General features: G+C 32.5%; 1 protein-coding gene and 2 long non-coding RNA genes across 4 annotated transcripts in view; 2 read left to right on the top strand and 1 right to left on the bottom strand.

Moving 5' to 3' along the window:
- Positions 1-3364, bottom strand: part of LOC139499134 (uncharacterized) — a 14652-nt gene extending 11288 nt beyond the window's left edge. Inside the window, exon 1 of the long non-coding RNA XR_011658119.1 lies at positions 3243-3364. This is a non-coding gene — a long non-coding RNA (uncharacterized lncRNA). The remainder of the gene's footprint in view (positions 1-3242) is intronic.
- LOC139497850 (uncharacterized) overlaps positions 1-17127 on the top strand; it is a 497218-nt gene that overhangs the window by 192042 nt on the left and 288049 nt on the right. The window lies entirely within an intron of this gene.
- LOC139499135 (uncharacterized) lies at positions 3359-17127 on the top strand. 2 transcript variants are annotated; one of them, XR_011658120.1, is made up of 4 exons: positions 3359-3437; positions 11151-11226; positions 13566-13977; positions 16330-17127. It is a non-coding gene; the product is annotated as an uncharacterized lncRNA (long non-coding RNA). The 2 variants fall into 2 exon arrangements; XR_011658121.1 differs by lacking the exon at positions 3359-3437 and adding an exon at positions 8889-8935 and having other exon boundaries at positions 11138-11226.

Genomic DNA, 17127 nt, shown 5'->3' with positions numbered 1-17127 from the left:
GAATATATTGCTGATCAATGAAGTCCTGTTTAGTTTCTCTCTATCTTCATGATCTTATTTAGCTCTTGATCCAAACACAAAAGAGTATTTTTTCATATCATTTTTGCATTTTTTAAAGTTTCTCTCTACCTATTTTAGTTTTCAAGATAATAGGCAAAATTTGATCGAAAAAAAAAATGACCTTCATTGCCCCTACTCCTTTGATTCCATATTGTATATTGTATTGTATTGTATTTCATGTATTTGGACCAGTAGTTTCAGATTACAAAAATTTACCAAAAAAATATTTAAATAAACTATAACTCTGGTCATCTTGACCTAATTGTAGATCTTACTTTGCTGAACCTTATTGCTGTTTAAAATTTATCTCTATCCATAATAATATTCAAGGTAATCAATGTTGTTTTAGTAAATCTTTTTTTTCCGGAGGTCGTGTCAAACTTTTTATATACATTTTTACCGCAAACCAGTAAAATCCGAATGAGTTCCTTGCGAATATATGTAATACGGTAGTACGGGTTGGGGCCTTTACCGTGTATGTATGCTTCGGCAAACTTTACAGGTTGAAAGTGAGAAACATATATTGATATCATACAGAGATATTAAATAATGATACAAATTAATAAACTAACTTTCGCTTGAACCAGTATTCCTATATTTCATTAAGAAAGAGTTTAAACAGGACTGTTTTCTTGGCAGTGCCATGATGAAATAACCAACCCAACCGCGGGTAGGGCACTTTCGCCTACTTCGTGGGAAAGTGAGGTAGGGGTGTTTTATAATTTATTTTTTCATAAATCCAAATTTCATCTACATTAAATTCAGAAAATGAAAATACTTTCATCATTGTTGAAAACATTTAAACATTCTTTTTTATTTAAGCAGAAGCTCAAGTCAATTAATTTGTAAATCATTTAAAAAACTTAAAACAACAGTGCAAACACAATAAATATGATACTTTTATACATGATAATGTGAAGATTTTTTGTTCATTTCACAAAATAATATAATATAATAAAGAATGGAAATGGGGACTAAACCTAATACACGAGCATGTAAAATTCTCCTAATGAGGATGCTGCCAGATTCTTAAGAGATTGGGAAATCACAATGCTAAATAATTATATAACTCTTAGTTATGCATCAGTAGATCAGGAGAATTTGAAATTGTTTATAAAGGACTGTTGATATGAGGTCGTTCACATTATTATTCAAAACATTATTATTCGAATACTTCACTGCATGCATTTTTTTATTTCTATTTCAGTATAGTTTGTTTTTAAATTATTCACTTCAAATTTTTTCATCAAATTTCACTCCAAAATCTCACTCCAAAAATTTCACTCCAAAATCTCACTCCAAAAGTTCACTCCAACACTCCACTCCAATACTCCACTCCAACACTCCACTCCATACAATACATTATGCCGTTGTGGAACAGTATCATTATAAATCACAGCTTTATTCTGTTAAGCTCCTGTGCATTTAGCATGTCAGTTTATACAGGAGATTTAATTATGCTGGCTGAAATTGTAGTTATCAGAATAAACATAAAGATGGAAGAAAATATTTTAGAAGATGTAGGAACTTTTCAAAAACGTCACAGATACTGGTCAAAAACTATACAAAATCCTTTGAAAACACATAGAGAAAATATAATAAAATGCATCAAAAACTAGTGCAAAAATAAATAAAGGTAGCTTTGTTACTCAAATATTAAATAGTTGTTTCCAGATTATTAGGGTTGGTGATATGATGATATATTTCACTTTATTCATCTAATTGTCATAATATTAATTTGTGTGTTTATATATTCAATAACAGATTTTGATAAAAAAAAAAAAATTGAAAACAATTAACACCTTTAATAATTTATTGCGTCCGAAGCACTTTTCTGAATTTACCTTCATCAGGAACACTCAAAGCCAAACATTTGAACTCTGAAGATGTATAAGTACCAAAACCATTGAAGAGCTATATATATATGTCAAAAATACCTAAAATTTATAGCCAAATTCATCTAACATGTCTAAAGCCAACTTTGCCTGAGGGAATTAAAACCTAAGTTTCTTAATAATTTCAAAATTTGTAGACCGACAATTTTAGTAAAGTTTGTTAAATCATGTCAGTTCCGAAATACTGACTTCTGAGCTGATGACACCCTTGGGGACTGATAGTCCACCAGCAGAGGTATCGACCCATGCAGTGATGTAAAAAATTGAAAACAACACGTTTAATAATTTATTGCGTCCAAAGCGCTTATAAATCTGGATAAATGTTTGTCTAAAATTAATACATATGGTCCAAATACATAAAGGGGCCAGTTAGTCCTAACTAGACTGTACGAGTACACTCATAAATATTGGTGTGACCATACACATATGGTCCGACCACACGAATATAGGTGTACCATCCAAATACTCATGCATATGGTCTGGAGCATATATATACAATATGAAGTTTTGTTCGTTTTTCGTTATGTTGAAGACCCATTAGTTGCCTTCTGATGGTTTCTGCTCTTCTGGTAGCCGGGTTGCTGTCTTTTTTACACATTCCCCATTTCCATTCTCAATTTTCATACAAAAAAGGCAGGACCGAATAGAGTGAAAAATACATAACAACTAATAGAATATGCAGGACAAAATTTTTCATCCTAGACCCCCATAAAACCAATTGGTAGCTAGGTCGCTTATCTATACCTTTCTGAGACAGAGGATGGTAAATGGTTATTTTTGTGCGAAGTGATTGTCGTGTTTTTATTTTAGTTTCTATGTGTTTTAACTTTTTAATTTGACGTTCTGTCTTACAAGATTTTCAAATGCTTATAAATTTTGCATAATTACATGTAAATCTCCTGTAAAATTCAAACGCTTAAATTGGCAGGGATTGTCAAGAAATACTTTTTTAAAAGCTGTAAACCAATTATATCATAAATGTGTATACTAAATCGGGAATATCAAGTCAAACGTAAAGTTAATATATACAAGAAGCAGCGACTCAGTCAGAAAAAGGTTCACACCAAAGTATTTTTTTTCGTGCAACGTTCATGACAGAAAACTTTTAACGTGAAATTATGTCTTATTTCATGCTTATTCAGTGCAAGCACCACCACCCTTACCACCCACTTCACACTTAATGACTCCCCCCCCCAAAAAAAAAAAGAAAAAAGAACAAAAACCAAAAAACTAGTCCCTCTTTAAACGTAAATTATACTCTCACACTTGTTTTAACTAAATGTTTACCATATAGGACCATATATATTGAAATCATTTCAACAACAGGCTACCGCCGTACTTTCAAGTTTTCATTCATAATTTTAAGCTCTGCATCTTCAAGTTCAAGGTCACAACCAGTTTGTCTTACCTGAACTGGTTCCCTGATTGCATTTGGATAACAAACGTTCTTCTATCGCACTGCATGTGTGTTGATCACTGACTGTAAGTAGTAGAAGTTAAACTAAAAAAACAGTTAGAAGGTAAGGATGTTTGTTTCATCCACAGACCTGGTACCCGTCGACTATTCTGTAAATTCCACCTTTCTCAGACGAACCACTTCGGTTTGGAAATCCTCGGGTTACCTGACAGTGACAGGTATGAGGAAAATCTGGATTCAGAATATTTTTTGTCATTTGCTTGACCACAATAATGTCAACTGCTCAATGCTTATTAAATAGAGCAATAATTTCTCTTACACAGTTTAAAAAAAAAACAATTTAAAATTCAGAAATAAAGTTATTCATTAAAACAATACATGTACTACCAAATATAGACCTATTCAAGTACACCTTTGGCTTAATTAAGAAGTTCCGGGTCAAGTCGGATACCGATACCAATAGTATATTCACCTGTTACCTATTACCTTATCTGTACGTTCCGCATCTGACGGGCACACCAGCAAACGGTGTATTCTGAAGATTAATATGCTATACACAGGTCATAATCACAGGGTTGACACTACTAAATTGTCAAATTGTTACTTACTGTAGTATTTTAATCAGTAAGACTTTCTAAGATAACGATACGAATACTAAAAATCTGGACTAAAAATAAGGCGTATAGGTAAGCTAAGCGGGCATGACGTAAAACAGTGCACCCTTACAGAACTGAAATGTTTGCAGCAGGTCTGCAGCATACTTGCTGCAGGTCTGCTGCAAACAAAAAGCTTGCAGGAACCCTTTGAATAATGTTTGCAGAAGTTTGCAGCTAGCTGCGAACCTCCTGCAAACATTGCAGCTTTTTGCTGCAAGCTTGCGGCAAGTTTGCAGAAACTTTTATGTTTGCAGTAAGATTGCAGGAAACTCTAGAATTTAAGGGATGTTCGCAGCCAGATTGCAGGAATCTTTGATAATTCTATATGTTTGCAAGAACATTGCAAGAATTACATAAAACGAATGAGCATGCCCATTGGTAACTTCCTGGAAGATACAGATTTGAAATTTGAAAATGTAAAAGGTGTTTGAGTCATGTTATCATACAATGGATTAGTATTTAGGGAGTATTTTAGATTGGAAATTAAAAGAAAAGTTTTTCAAAGACATTTGTTGTAAGTATTGATTCTTCATAGACGTGTAAATATATGAAATTCGTCCCCTCAATGAATTCCTGCTTGAAGTTTTGAAAAACAGTTTTCAAACATGTATCAACTATACATGCAGTACAATCAAGAATGTTTGGAGATTATAACTTATTTTAAAATATTGTGTTGTTATAATTCAAGTTGAATTATGTTAAAATGTTAATTAAAAAGCAGTATATATGCACAAAATAAATTTCAAATAAATCTTTTTTCGTATTTTAAATATATGCATGCAACTCATTTTAGCACGTACTTCAACAACAAGAAATCTTAGAATTATTTTTTAAAGGAATAAACCTTTGCTATGATAATTAATTAATTATGCAAATGATTAATTATTCGATATATTGTATGTATGTATGTAACCAAACTTTCAGAATTTACTGTGTAATAAAGATAATGTGATGTGTATACACAACATGACTTAATTAGTTAGTATTGTATAATCCTTTATGTAGTTCCTGCAAGTTTGCAGCAAGCACGCAGGAGAAAAATTAATTTGAATATAAATGTTTGCAGCAGGTCTGCAGCAAACACGCAGCAGGTCTGCTGCAAACACGCAGGAGAAAGATTAATTTGCATAAAAATGTTTGCAGCAGGTCTGCAGCAACCACGCAGCAGGTCTGCTGCAAACACGAAGGAGAAAGATTAATTTGCATAAAAATGTTTGCAGCAGGTCTGCCGCAAACACTCATTTGCATATAAATGTTTGCAGCAGGTCTGCAGCAAACACTCATTTGCATGGTAAATTGTTTGCAGCAGACCTGCAGCGTATTTGCAGCAAACACGCTGCAAACACAGACTCAGTGTTCGCTGCAAGTCTGCAGCAAGTTCGCAGCAGACCTGCAGCAACTATGTGCAGGAAGATGATTTTTTCAGTAAGGGTGAATCAAAGAATTCAACTTTATTTATAACTAATATAGGACAATGCTGTTGATTAAAAAATACTCCATTCCAGGACCTTTTGTTTTCCAAATAATTAATATTACCAATAATTGATAAGTTCCAAGTCGACGGGTTCAAACAGAAAGATTTGAAAGCAGAGAAAACTGTGTATCTTATAATCGGCATGACTTTATCAGATGACAATACTAATACTAAAATAAGGCTTGCACATAGTTATATACTTTAATTCAGTCATGGACCCGCGATATCACAGGTGTGTTCTAGTTTAATTTAAAGTTCTGTAGGACTCTTTGTAAACAATAAATGCTGGCATAATTAACATAATACTTAATTATTTTAGTGACTTAATCACAATGAAAATCTGTAATAGATCAACCTACATGTAATTAAAAGTCTCTGGTTTTTTGTTTACAAAAATCTAAGCTTTACTTGCATATACAACCCCTATTTTCTATTCGTTTTTTTCTTTTTTTCTACTCTATTCTACCATATAGTAACCGCCTTCAACAAAAGTAAGATGTTGTAATTGAGTTAATATTGATGCTTTGAAATTGAAGATTTGAAAGAGTCTACTGAAGTGCAATTTACAATGTTATCCGGTAGTTTAGATCAGGCCATGCAAAAATGATTGCTTGTTTCCCCCATCCCTGCTGGGAATGAAGATGAAAAAAAAGAAAGAGTTGTTTTGGTTTTAAAATTGTCTGATATTTTTTATAAAGTGTTTAGTTTAAACAATATTTATTCAGATAAATCAACATTTAACAATATTATACAACATGCACAAAAGAAATAATATAATATATTATTGAATAGCAATATAATATTTCCAACAAAAAGTAACCAAAGGTTATATATAGCGTGCAATAAATTCCAATATATAATTGCACTTAAGTGCAATAAATCTTCAAAATTCATGACGTCATGCAATGTCTTTATCTACTGTGGATTCATTAATATTCTTTGGATATCAATTTCCGTGGTTTTCATAGGTACAGGCCTAGGTGAACCACAAATTTAAAAGTTCACAAAGAATAACAAATTTTCTCTATTAGATTGTATGCAGTAACTTTGCCAAAACCATGTTCTAAACAAAACAACACAGTGATAATTCAAACTGTGCAATAAAACATTACTCTGGACTTAAGTACTAACTATAATTATTGCATAGCAATATAATATTTCCCACAGATAGTAACCAAAAGTCACTGATCACTCAAAGATCTGAGTCATTGAAGTGTGCAATAAATCTTCAAAATTCATGAATCTTCGTTTAAACCAATTTTAACTTTCAAATATTATATTGCTATACAATAATAAGGTTATTGCATGAATATTGAGGAATATTGTCCCTTGTAGAACATATTTGATTGCACTCGCAATCTCGTGCAATAACGTAATTCTACTCTAGACAATATTCCCCAATATTCATGCAATAACCCTATAATATTATTTTAATTTATCAGATGCTGTGAAAAAGTGTCCTTCAATTGGACATTATTTCATGAAAAAGTACTATTAAATTCTGTCCTACAAGGTTGACTTTCAATAAGAGGACTTTTTCACAGTGAAAGCTGGTGTCCTTTAAAGGGAGATAATAAAAAATTCACTGATCTTTAATTCTGCTAAGGTTTTTTTACCTATTCTGAATCAATTAAAGAAAATGAAAGATCTAGTCAATGGATCACAGCTTATTGGGAACCACAAGCACCAAATCTGAAGAAACTTCTTACATGAACAAAATTCAGTACCCAGAAGGTGGCAGAAATACAAAAATGCAGGGATCCCAGATGTGGAATGTGCTAAATGCTAGAAGTGAGACAAAGTTAAACTCTGAAATCAGGCACAGCAATTAAACCAAAATTAAAGCATGAACGAGGCCTTTTATAGCTAACTATGCGGTATGGGCTTTGCTCATTGTTGAAGGCCATACAGTCACATATAGTTGTTATTGTCTCTGTCATTTTGGTCTAGTGTGGACAGTTGTCTCATTGGCAATCATACCACATCTTCTTTTTTATATGAACTGTAAATCATAAAAAAATATTTATTGTGCAACCTGTCCCACTTGTAATCATAAGTACATAGGTCAAACCTTTAACCAATAGGCCAATTGATAGAGTGAGAGTTCACAAAGTGACAGCAGATAAAGGACCCTTCAATTAGAAACTCTCCATGTTCAGGAACATTTTGACCAATGTGGAAAGGGAAAATTTAAAGTATATCCCTTTTTAGCTCATCTGACCTGAAAGGTCAAGTGAGCTTTTCTCATCGTCTGTGCCGTCGTCGAGCTGCCCCTGAATTGGTAATTTTAAGTAAATTTTGTAGTTTTTGGTTATTATCTTGAACATTATTATGGATAGTGATAAACTGTAAACAGCAATAATGTTCAGCAAAGTAAGATCTACAAAAAAGTCTGCATGACCAAATTGGTCAGTTGACCCCTTAACGAGTGACTGCCCTTTATCATGTTTATAGTCAACTTTTGTCAATTTTTTCATAAATTTTTAATTGTAATTTTTACAAAAATCTCTTCTGAAACTTTTAAGACAAATTTAACCAAACTTGTCCACAATTATCATTAGGGTATCTACAATGTAGTTTAAAAAATGTGTCCGATGACCTGGCCCGGTGAACCAAGATGGCTAAAAATAGTACATAGGGTGAAATGCAGTTTTTAGCTAAAATCTCAAAAACCAAAGCATTTAAAGCAAATCTGACAAGTTCAATTTGTTCATTAGGGTCGACGTCTATCTGCCTTGACAACCTGTTGTTGGGTTGCTGCCACTGAATTGGTAATTTTAAGAAAATTTTGCAGCTTTTGGTTATTATCTTGAATATTATTATAGATAGAGATAAACTGTAAACAGAAATAATGTAAAGCTAAGTAAGACCTACAAATAAGTCAACATCATGACCCCTTAAGGAGTTACATGTATTGTCCTTTATAGTCAATTTTTAACAATTTTCCTAAATTTTGCAAATCTTGTAAAATTTTACAAAATATTTTAACTACTGGGATAGATTCATGGGTTCATTGTAGATAGATCTAGAGACAATTGTAAGCAGCAAGAATGTTCAGTAGAGTAAGATCTGCAAACACATCACCATCATCAAAACAAAATTTTGTCATGAATCCATCTGTGTCCTTTGTTTATAATGATATGCACATAGACCAAGGTGGGCGACACAGGCTCTTTAGAGCCTCTAGTTTAAGATGTACACCGAAGATAAAATTCCATGTGAAGCCAAGGAACCCTATTTTCTTGAACTGTATAAGCTGACTTTAAATAGGAAGTGAAATTCGGTCCGTAAATAAGATTCCGTAATCATGGTAATATATACAAACTACCGCATGATGTTACTATTAGGTAATGTCACAAGTTGTTACTAGTAATGATAACAGTTCTGTCTGATGAACTCTAGGAGATGCGGTGAAAGTGCTAACAGAAACAATGTTTGATTTACAATGTATAATGTGATTTTTGTCAAGCCTGCAACTTTTGTTGCAGAAAGCTCAACAAAGGGATAGTGATCCGGCGGCGGCATTAGCTAACTTCTTAAAAGCTTTATATTTTAAAAGGTATAAGACCTGGATGCTTCATACTTTGTATATAGATGCCTCATGTTACGAACTTTCCGTCAGTCACATGTCCAATGTCGACCTCATTTTCATGGTTCAGTGACCACTTGAAAAAAAAATTAAGATTTTTTGTAATGTTAAATTCTCTCTTATTATAAGTAATTGGATAACTATTTTTGGTATGTGCATGCATACCTTGCAAGGTCCTCATGCCCGTCAGACAGTTTTCACTTGACCTCGACCTCATTTCATGGATCAGTGAACAAGGTTAAGTTTTGGCGGTCAAGTCCATATCTCAGATACTATAAGCAATAGGTCTAGTATATTCAGTGTATGGCAGGACTGTAAGGTGTACAAGTCCAACTGGCAGGTGTCATCTGATCTTGACCTCATTTTCATGGTTCAGTGTTTATAGTTAAGTTTTTGTGTTTTGGTCTGTTTTTCTTATACTATATGCAACAGGTCTACTATATTTGGTGTATGGAATAATTGTAAGGTGTACATGTCTAGCTGACAGGTGTCATCTGACCTTGACCTCATTTTTATGGTTCAGTGGTCAAAGTTGAGTTTTTGAGTGTTGGTCTATTTTTCTAATACTTTATGCATTAGGTCAACTATATTTGGTGTATGGAAATATATTTTATAATCTATATGTTTGTTACACAGGTTTTATTTGACCTTGACCTCATTTTCACGGTCCATTGTTAAGTGTTTGCGTTTTGGTCTGTTTTTCTTAATTTATATGCAATAAGTCAACTATATTTGTTGTATTGAAGAATTGTTAGCTGTACATGTCTGCCTGGCATGGTTCATCTGACCTTGACCTCATTTTCGTGGTTCATTGATCAATGTTGAGTTTTCTTGGTTAATGTTGAGTTTATGTGACAGTTGTAATAAAGCTTTATATTTAGGTCTATCAACATAATATCAATGATTAGTAAAGAAGGCGAGACATTTCAGCGTGTGCACTCTTGTTTGTGCTTTTTATTTTTAAGCTATATATATATTAATATATGTTCTTTGAAAATTTCTTAATACATTATAGGTCATCAAAAATGTGTGTCATTAATATTTACATGTACTTGGGACCTTTTAAATGTTCAAAACTGTTCTATTTGCTTAAAAGTAATCTGAAGCAATTTCTAGACATGCTTCTATCATCAAGATAAAAAGCCTTGTGACCTAAATATTGATTAATCAGTTAAGCTAAAAAAAAAATTTCATTAATAAACAAATTTACAGATGATTAAGTATAAAACAATTATATATCTATTTCAAGGAAACTATAAGAATGTTTAAAATTTTAAAAAGTCACAGAATCTAACTAGAAAAATTGTAACTTTGCATTATTTGTTAAAGGGACACTCAGTGACAGTATGGACTCAGTTCATCATTATGATAGGAGCACATGTCCTGTGCATGCTGTGTATATAGTATAACAGATTTATTATGTCTAGTCTATCTTAGTTTGTTTAAACTGCCTACTGGGAAAACATTATTACATGTTTACATTCCCAATTACTACTAATAGTCAATTATGTGTGAAAAATTTCATTTTCATGGGTTTTAATCCCCCAGGATATAAATGAAGAGATATGAAAATGTTATTCTCAGTACTGTCTCAGTTACTTACTTAAAGACAATAAAAATATAAAATTAGGGTAATATAATATTCCCCCAAAAAATGAACATTGAGAAGTTCTCACTCTGATATATACATTTCAAAGATCAATAAAATCATATATATCTTTAATAAATCAGATGTGAGGACATGATGGGTAATTTATAAACTCTTTCCTTACTTAGAAAAAGCACCTGGTTTCCTTAAGAGCAGAAATGCAGAGCCTCTATATATTTACCATTCTCCTGGATACTGATTTGTGAACATGTAAAAATAATGCAGATAAATCACTCATGTACATGTAACCTCAACAACGAAAGCGACAAATGTATAATTTTATTTACTTTTTTCAATTTCTCATTGATGTGATGTAAATTTTCTGTTAGAAACTCACACGACTGTCTATTTAAATTAGTGTGACAGTTGCACAAGACTGTTTTATCTTAATTTTACAGATTTTTTTTCTAGGTGTACAACTGTGCAAGTATTGAACATCAGCTTGAAATGCAATGTGACCTAAAAGACAGCATAATAATGGACAGATGTAAGTAATGATAAAATAGTCAATGATATGGGAAATGTATGAAATTGTAAGAAAAGAGTTGACAGACATCATATTTTACACCTGTCCCTCCGTCGGTCAGTTAGCTATAGATCAAAGTACAGCCTTCAACAATGAGCAAAGCTCTACTGCATAGTCATATATATTTATAAACCCTGAAATTACAACTGTAAAACAATTCAGAACTAATGACCTTAATATTAATATACGAATAAAATAACTAAAAACAAATATATGCAACACAGCAACATACAACAACCACTGATTGTCCAGGTTCCTGACTTGGGACAAGCACAGAAGATGGCAGGATTAAACATGTCAGTGGGATCCAAGCCCTCATAAAATCATGTATTTTAGATGTTCTCCTCAAGAAAATCTGATACATGTATATCAGAAATGTAATTAACATCAACCATTGTCAACACTTTTAAAAGTTGTATTTAACTGTATTTGATTTATGCTTATACAAAGAAGATGTGGTATGATTGCCAATCAGACAACTCTCGACAAGAGACCAAATAACACAGAAATTAACAACTTAAGGTCACCGTACTGCCTTCAACAATGAGGAAAGTCCATACCACATTGTCAGCTATAAAAGGCCTCCAAATGACAAATGTAAAACAAGAAAACAAAAAACTAACTGCCTAATTTATGTACAAAAAATGAACAAAAACAAATATATGTAACACATCAACAAATGACAACCACTGCATTAAAGGCTCCTGACTTGGAACAGGCACACACATTACATTGTACCTTAATATTTTAATTCACATATTGGTATAAAATCTATTATGTTTTTGTACGACCCAATTTTTTTTTTTGGATTGTATAATGGTATGATGTCATGGTCGTTATCGTCCGAAGACACATTGTTTCCGGATAATAACTTAAGTTTAAGTGATTTGATCTTTATGAAATTTTCTCAGAAGGTTCAAAGTACCACAAAAGGAAGGTTGGGATCAATTTTGTGGATGATGGTCCCAACTGTTTAGGGATTAGGGGCCCAAAACAAGCATTTTTCTAGTTTCAGGATAATAACTTAGTGAACAAGTATTTAAATTGCTCTGAAATTATACCTCAATTTTGAGACCACACGTAGAAGGTTATGATTCATTTGAGGGGTTATGGCGGGGCCAAAGTTTAGGAATTCAGGGCCAAAAAGGGGCCAAAACAAGCATTTTTATAGAAGCTTCCCTTCTGTTAAGGGGTATGTTAAGGGGCATAAAGAGGGGAGGGGTTAACATATTAGAACACTATGGGATTTTATTTAAAAAAAAAATCAAATGACTTGAAAACTGTAAGTGATAAACCCATGCAGTCTTTAGAAATGATCACAGGACAATAAAACAAATCAAATGAAATATAGGGTGAGTCCCTGGGGGAACCCCCACCCCCTTCAATTTGAGAAAGTGCTATTATCTTGTAAACCGTCCAGACCCCCACCTCTAAACCATATATATTCCTGTATGGGACAATAAAACAAATCATATAAAATAAAAGGGAAGTCCCTGGGGGTCACCCCCAACCCCTCTTGTTTGAGAACTTGTAAATGATCAAAATCCCCACCCCTAAACCATATATATTCTTGCATGGGACAATAAAACAAATCAAATAAAAGAAATGGGAATTCCCTAGGGGTCATCCCCACCCCCTCTTGTTTGAAAACTTGTAAACGGTCCAGATCCCCACCCCTAAACCATATATATTCTTGCAAGGGACAATTAAACAAATGAAATGAAATAAAAGGAATTTCTCTAGGGTTCACCCCCGCCACTCTTGTTTGAAAACTTGTTAACCATCCAGAACCCCACCCCTAAACCATATATATTTTCGTATGGGACAATTAAACAAATTAAATGAAATAAAAGGGAAGTCCTTCAGGTTTACCCCCACCCCCTCTTGTTTGAGAACTTGTAAACGGTTCAGATCCCTACCCCTAAACCATATATATTCTTGAATGGGACAATTTAACAAATCAAACCAAATATAGGGGGAGTCTATGGGGTTACCCCACACCCTTTTGTTAGAATACTTGTAAACAGCAGAGATCCCCACCTCTAAACCTTATATATTCTTGTATGGGATAATAAAACAAATCTAATAAAATATGGGACCATGGAAATGGCTAATTATGGGAGCTTTGTTTGGGAGATTTCGTAACAGCATCCTGTTACAATTACTTCTTGTTTATTACATATTTTAGTGTATTAAAGTAATTATACTGCTTCGACCTTTCAAAATTTAAGAAAGCTCTATCTATTTAATGGATAAATAAATGAAACTAGTCAAGAACTCAACAGATAATTTTTTTTCAGGTTCTCTGATTGTAAGTACCTGTTGGCCACACACATGAATACTCTCATTGATCCTGCATTCAGCTAAATATCAGAAAAAATAAGAACAAAGGAAAATATGCTGAAACTGTACAGTCACTGGTCAGGATTATTTCAGAAGTGCAATTATAATACAATATATGTTACTGGTTAATTTCTATGATTTGTAAATTTAAACAACATACAGAGGCTTTGCATTATTGTTTTACAAGAAAGACACCAAAAGATGCAGTCAACATTTATCATTTTTATCAAAATACGCCCAGGACAAACCATGGGTACACTTAGCTTGAAAGATGGTGCTTTCATACCAAAATTGCCTTGAAGTAAAAGAAATAAAGAACCAAAATTCATGTCAGCAATCAGGGGATAAGATGAAAGAATACAGAATAAGGTACTGTCATGTTCAGTCTTTATAAGAGTCCTGCTGCTCTATATATACAAATATATATGCATTTTGTTATGCCCTGTCATAGCGGTGGGGGTATTTAGTTTTATCCTTGTATGTTTGTACATAATATTAGATTTAAGAAGATGTGGTATGACTCCCAGTGAGACAACTCTCCATCCAAGTCACAATTTGTATAAGAAAAACCATAATAAATAGGTCGAAGTACAGTCTTCAACACATGTACAGAGCCTTTGATCACACCCAACAGTAAGCTATTATTAATTTAAGGACCCAAAAAATTACTAGTGTGCAACCATGCAGCTTTGAAACATTAAACCAAAGGTATATGTGTGGTTCCAGTTACATACTTTTAAAAAATAGGGTCGGTAGGTCGTCAAATTTTTTTATTTTATTTTTATTTTTGAATGTCAAAATCCGGAAAAAAATCATGTGTTTACCGAAATTGTTTCCGGTAATATACACGCCCCAACCGGAAGTCCACCATTTTTACATGTGTTTGGTTGTAAAATAAACAGTCATGATACGTTTTTAGTTAATTTTGTTGCATTCTGTTATGAATTGTTGCATTTTAGCCATAACAGATACTTGTGATGGAAATTCAGATGACAAAAATCTATGAATTTAATTATTTTAATTCACAATCCTCCAATTTGATCGTTTGAAAATTTATTTTTCAGAAATGAAAAAAAAGTTCTAGGGTCGGGGGGTTTTAACTATTGTCGGTCGGGTTACTGGAACCACACATATATTTTTATTTGGCCTTATAGTGCATGATTTTCTCACTTTGTTGAAGACCCATTGGTGAACTTTGGTTGTTGTCTGCACTTTGGTCGGGTTGTTGACATATTCCTCGCATTTCTATTCTCAATTTTATTAAGAAGTTATTGAACTTTATTCTTTGAAAATGTGATGGAGGTATCATGTGCACATGGCGAATCTGTTTATTTGTTTAAGTTCACTATAAACTTAAGTTTGCTTAACCAAATGTACTGAAACTTATACACAATGCTTATAACCACAAAACTCAGATCAAGTACCCATTTGGGTACTGTGTGTCACTTTTACCATTCTTAATTTATGACCCCTTAAAATGTTATATGCAAGCAGGGGCATAATCTGTGTCCCATGGACCCATTCACCATTTATTTATTCACAGAATTTTGAAAGGAATAAATAATCCATGATGTTCATATAGATAAAACATATTGTTTCAAGAATTTTTATCTGTTTATTACAGATGAAACGAAACTGCATAGATGCAGTTTTGACCTATATCATGTATATTTATATAAAAATAATGATGATTGCCAATGAGACAACTATCCACCAAAGTTTGAATAAAGTGGATATAAGCAGTTTTAGGTAACTGTACACCCTTATGAATGATAAAAACCTGTACTGTACATATAGTCCGCTGTAAAAGGTCCCGACAAGAAAAAATATGAACAAAAACATTTGAGAAAACTAAAGGCCTAATTTATATAATTTACAACAAAACAAGTAGCGAAAATCAAATGTATAACATAAGTAAACCAACGACTTATGGAATTACTGGCTCCTGACTTGGGACAAGCACACAAAGAATGTGGCAGGTTAAACACATTTTTGGTTGCTCAAACCTCCCCTAACCTGGGACAGTGGTGTTACAGCACAACATAAGAACAAACTATAAAAATCAGTTGAAAAGGTTTCATCATATTTGTATAGGTCAACTGTCTTGAAATGATCAACAAATACAAGTGATTGTAGAATTGAATAACCAAAAACACACAAACATCTACTGTCAACACCAAATTCCCCAAAACAAAAGCTTTAAGGGGGATCGCAGGCATAAAACAATTTTTATTTTTAAACATAGAATTTTGCTATTTTTTTTCTAGAAATAAACTTTATATATATCCTATACTTAAATAGAAAAAAAAGGATAGGGTCACCGTTCATTAAAACTCACAATCTGCCTTCGAAAGAAGCATGTTTTTTTTGCTAAGTACCTTTTACTGTAGAACTAAAACATGTAATACATGTAATAGGACAAAATGTAAGAGGGAAAAAATGTAATTTCAAAATATAAAGAACTAAATTACAGAAATTGCTTAAATTTTACAATAGTTGAGTTTTAGTACAGCTTATTTTGAGAAAAAATAATGATAATTTAGAGCTTTTTCAGTGGTATAAACATTTAAAAAATCATTTGGGGCCAAAACAAATAGATTTTTTGGTTGATGTTTGTACCATATCATATATTAACCTCTAATAGTATAAGAAATAAATTTGTAATGAAATAGAATGTTTTTGTTATATTTTATTAAATGTTAATTTACTTTGTTCTTATAGGCAGGAGTGAAAGGAAGAGAAAACAAGGCATCAGTAAAGAAGCAGATCAATTTATATTGATATGTAATAATTCCAACTGAATATGTTACAAACATTGCACATGCTATGAAGATTTATTCATATGTATACTATGATTTGTAGTTTTTTGTACAATAGTTTACTATGATGTTATGGTCACTCAAATAAACTTGAAACTTTGTACTTTCAAGTGTTCATTATGAAGTCAGTATTTTTTAAACAATTACAAATAAGTTACTGAACATGGAAATCTTATTGTGGAAGAAGGGTACAATGTGTTATGGACGCATATCTCAATTGCCCTCCTCACCAGCCTCTCACTAATGGAATTTTGACTTTGAAAATTTCCTTAGTTTACACTGAAATATTTGTGATAACGGGGTTAGTTCAGTTTTAGGAGAACCAGGGGTATTTTATATGCAGTTAAATAAGCTTTTGGACAATACATGTGCTTGGGGATTTTAATAATCCTGAACCTTAAATCATAGTTTTATAACTTGCAATCTTTTGCAGTTTACATGTTAAAGTTTATGCTTAGGCCAGTTTAAAATCAACCTCTTATAAATAGGATTTAGAGGAGGCCTAAGACCCCCTTTTTGTGGGACAAATTGGCCTGATATTATATTTAGAAAATTACTGAAGCATGACAAAAGGGATGCAATAGAGAGCAACTTTAATATTTGTAAGAAAAGTAATGAAAAATGTGGTCATAAACAAATACATATTTTTTTTAGTTAGAAACATTTTTTTTATGAAACAAAACTTTTATGAATCAAAATT

This window comes from Mytilus edulis, chromosome 12, assembly GCF_963676685.1.
Source record: "Mytilus edulis chromosome 12, xbMytEdul2.2, whole genome shotgun sequence".
In the NCBI taxonomy this organism is placed as follows: domain Eukaryota; kingdom Metazoa; phylum Mollusca; class Bivalvia; order Mytilida; family Mytilidae; genus Mytilus; species Mytilus edulis.
This window is presented reverse-complemented; position numbering and strand designations above follow the sequence as displayed.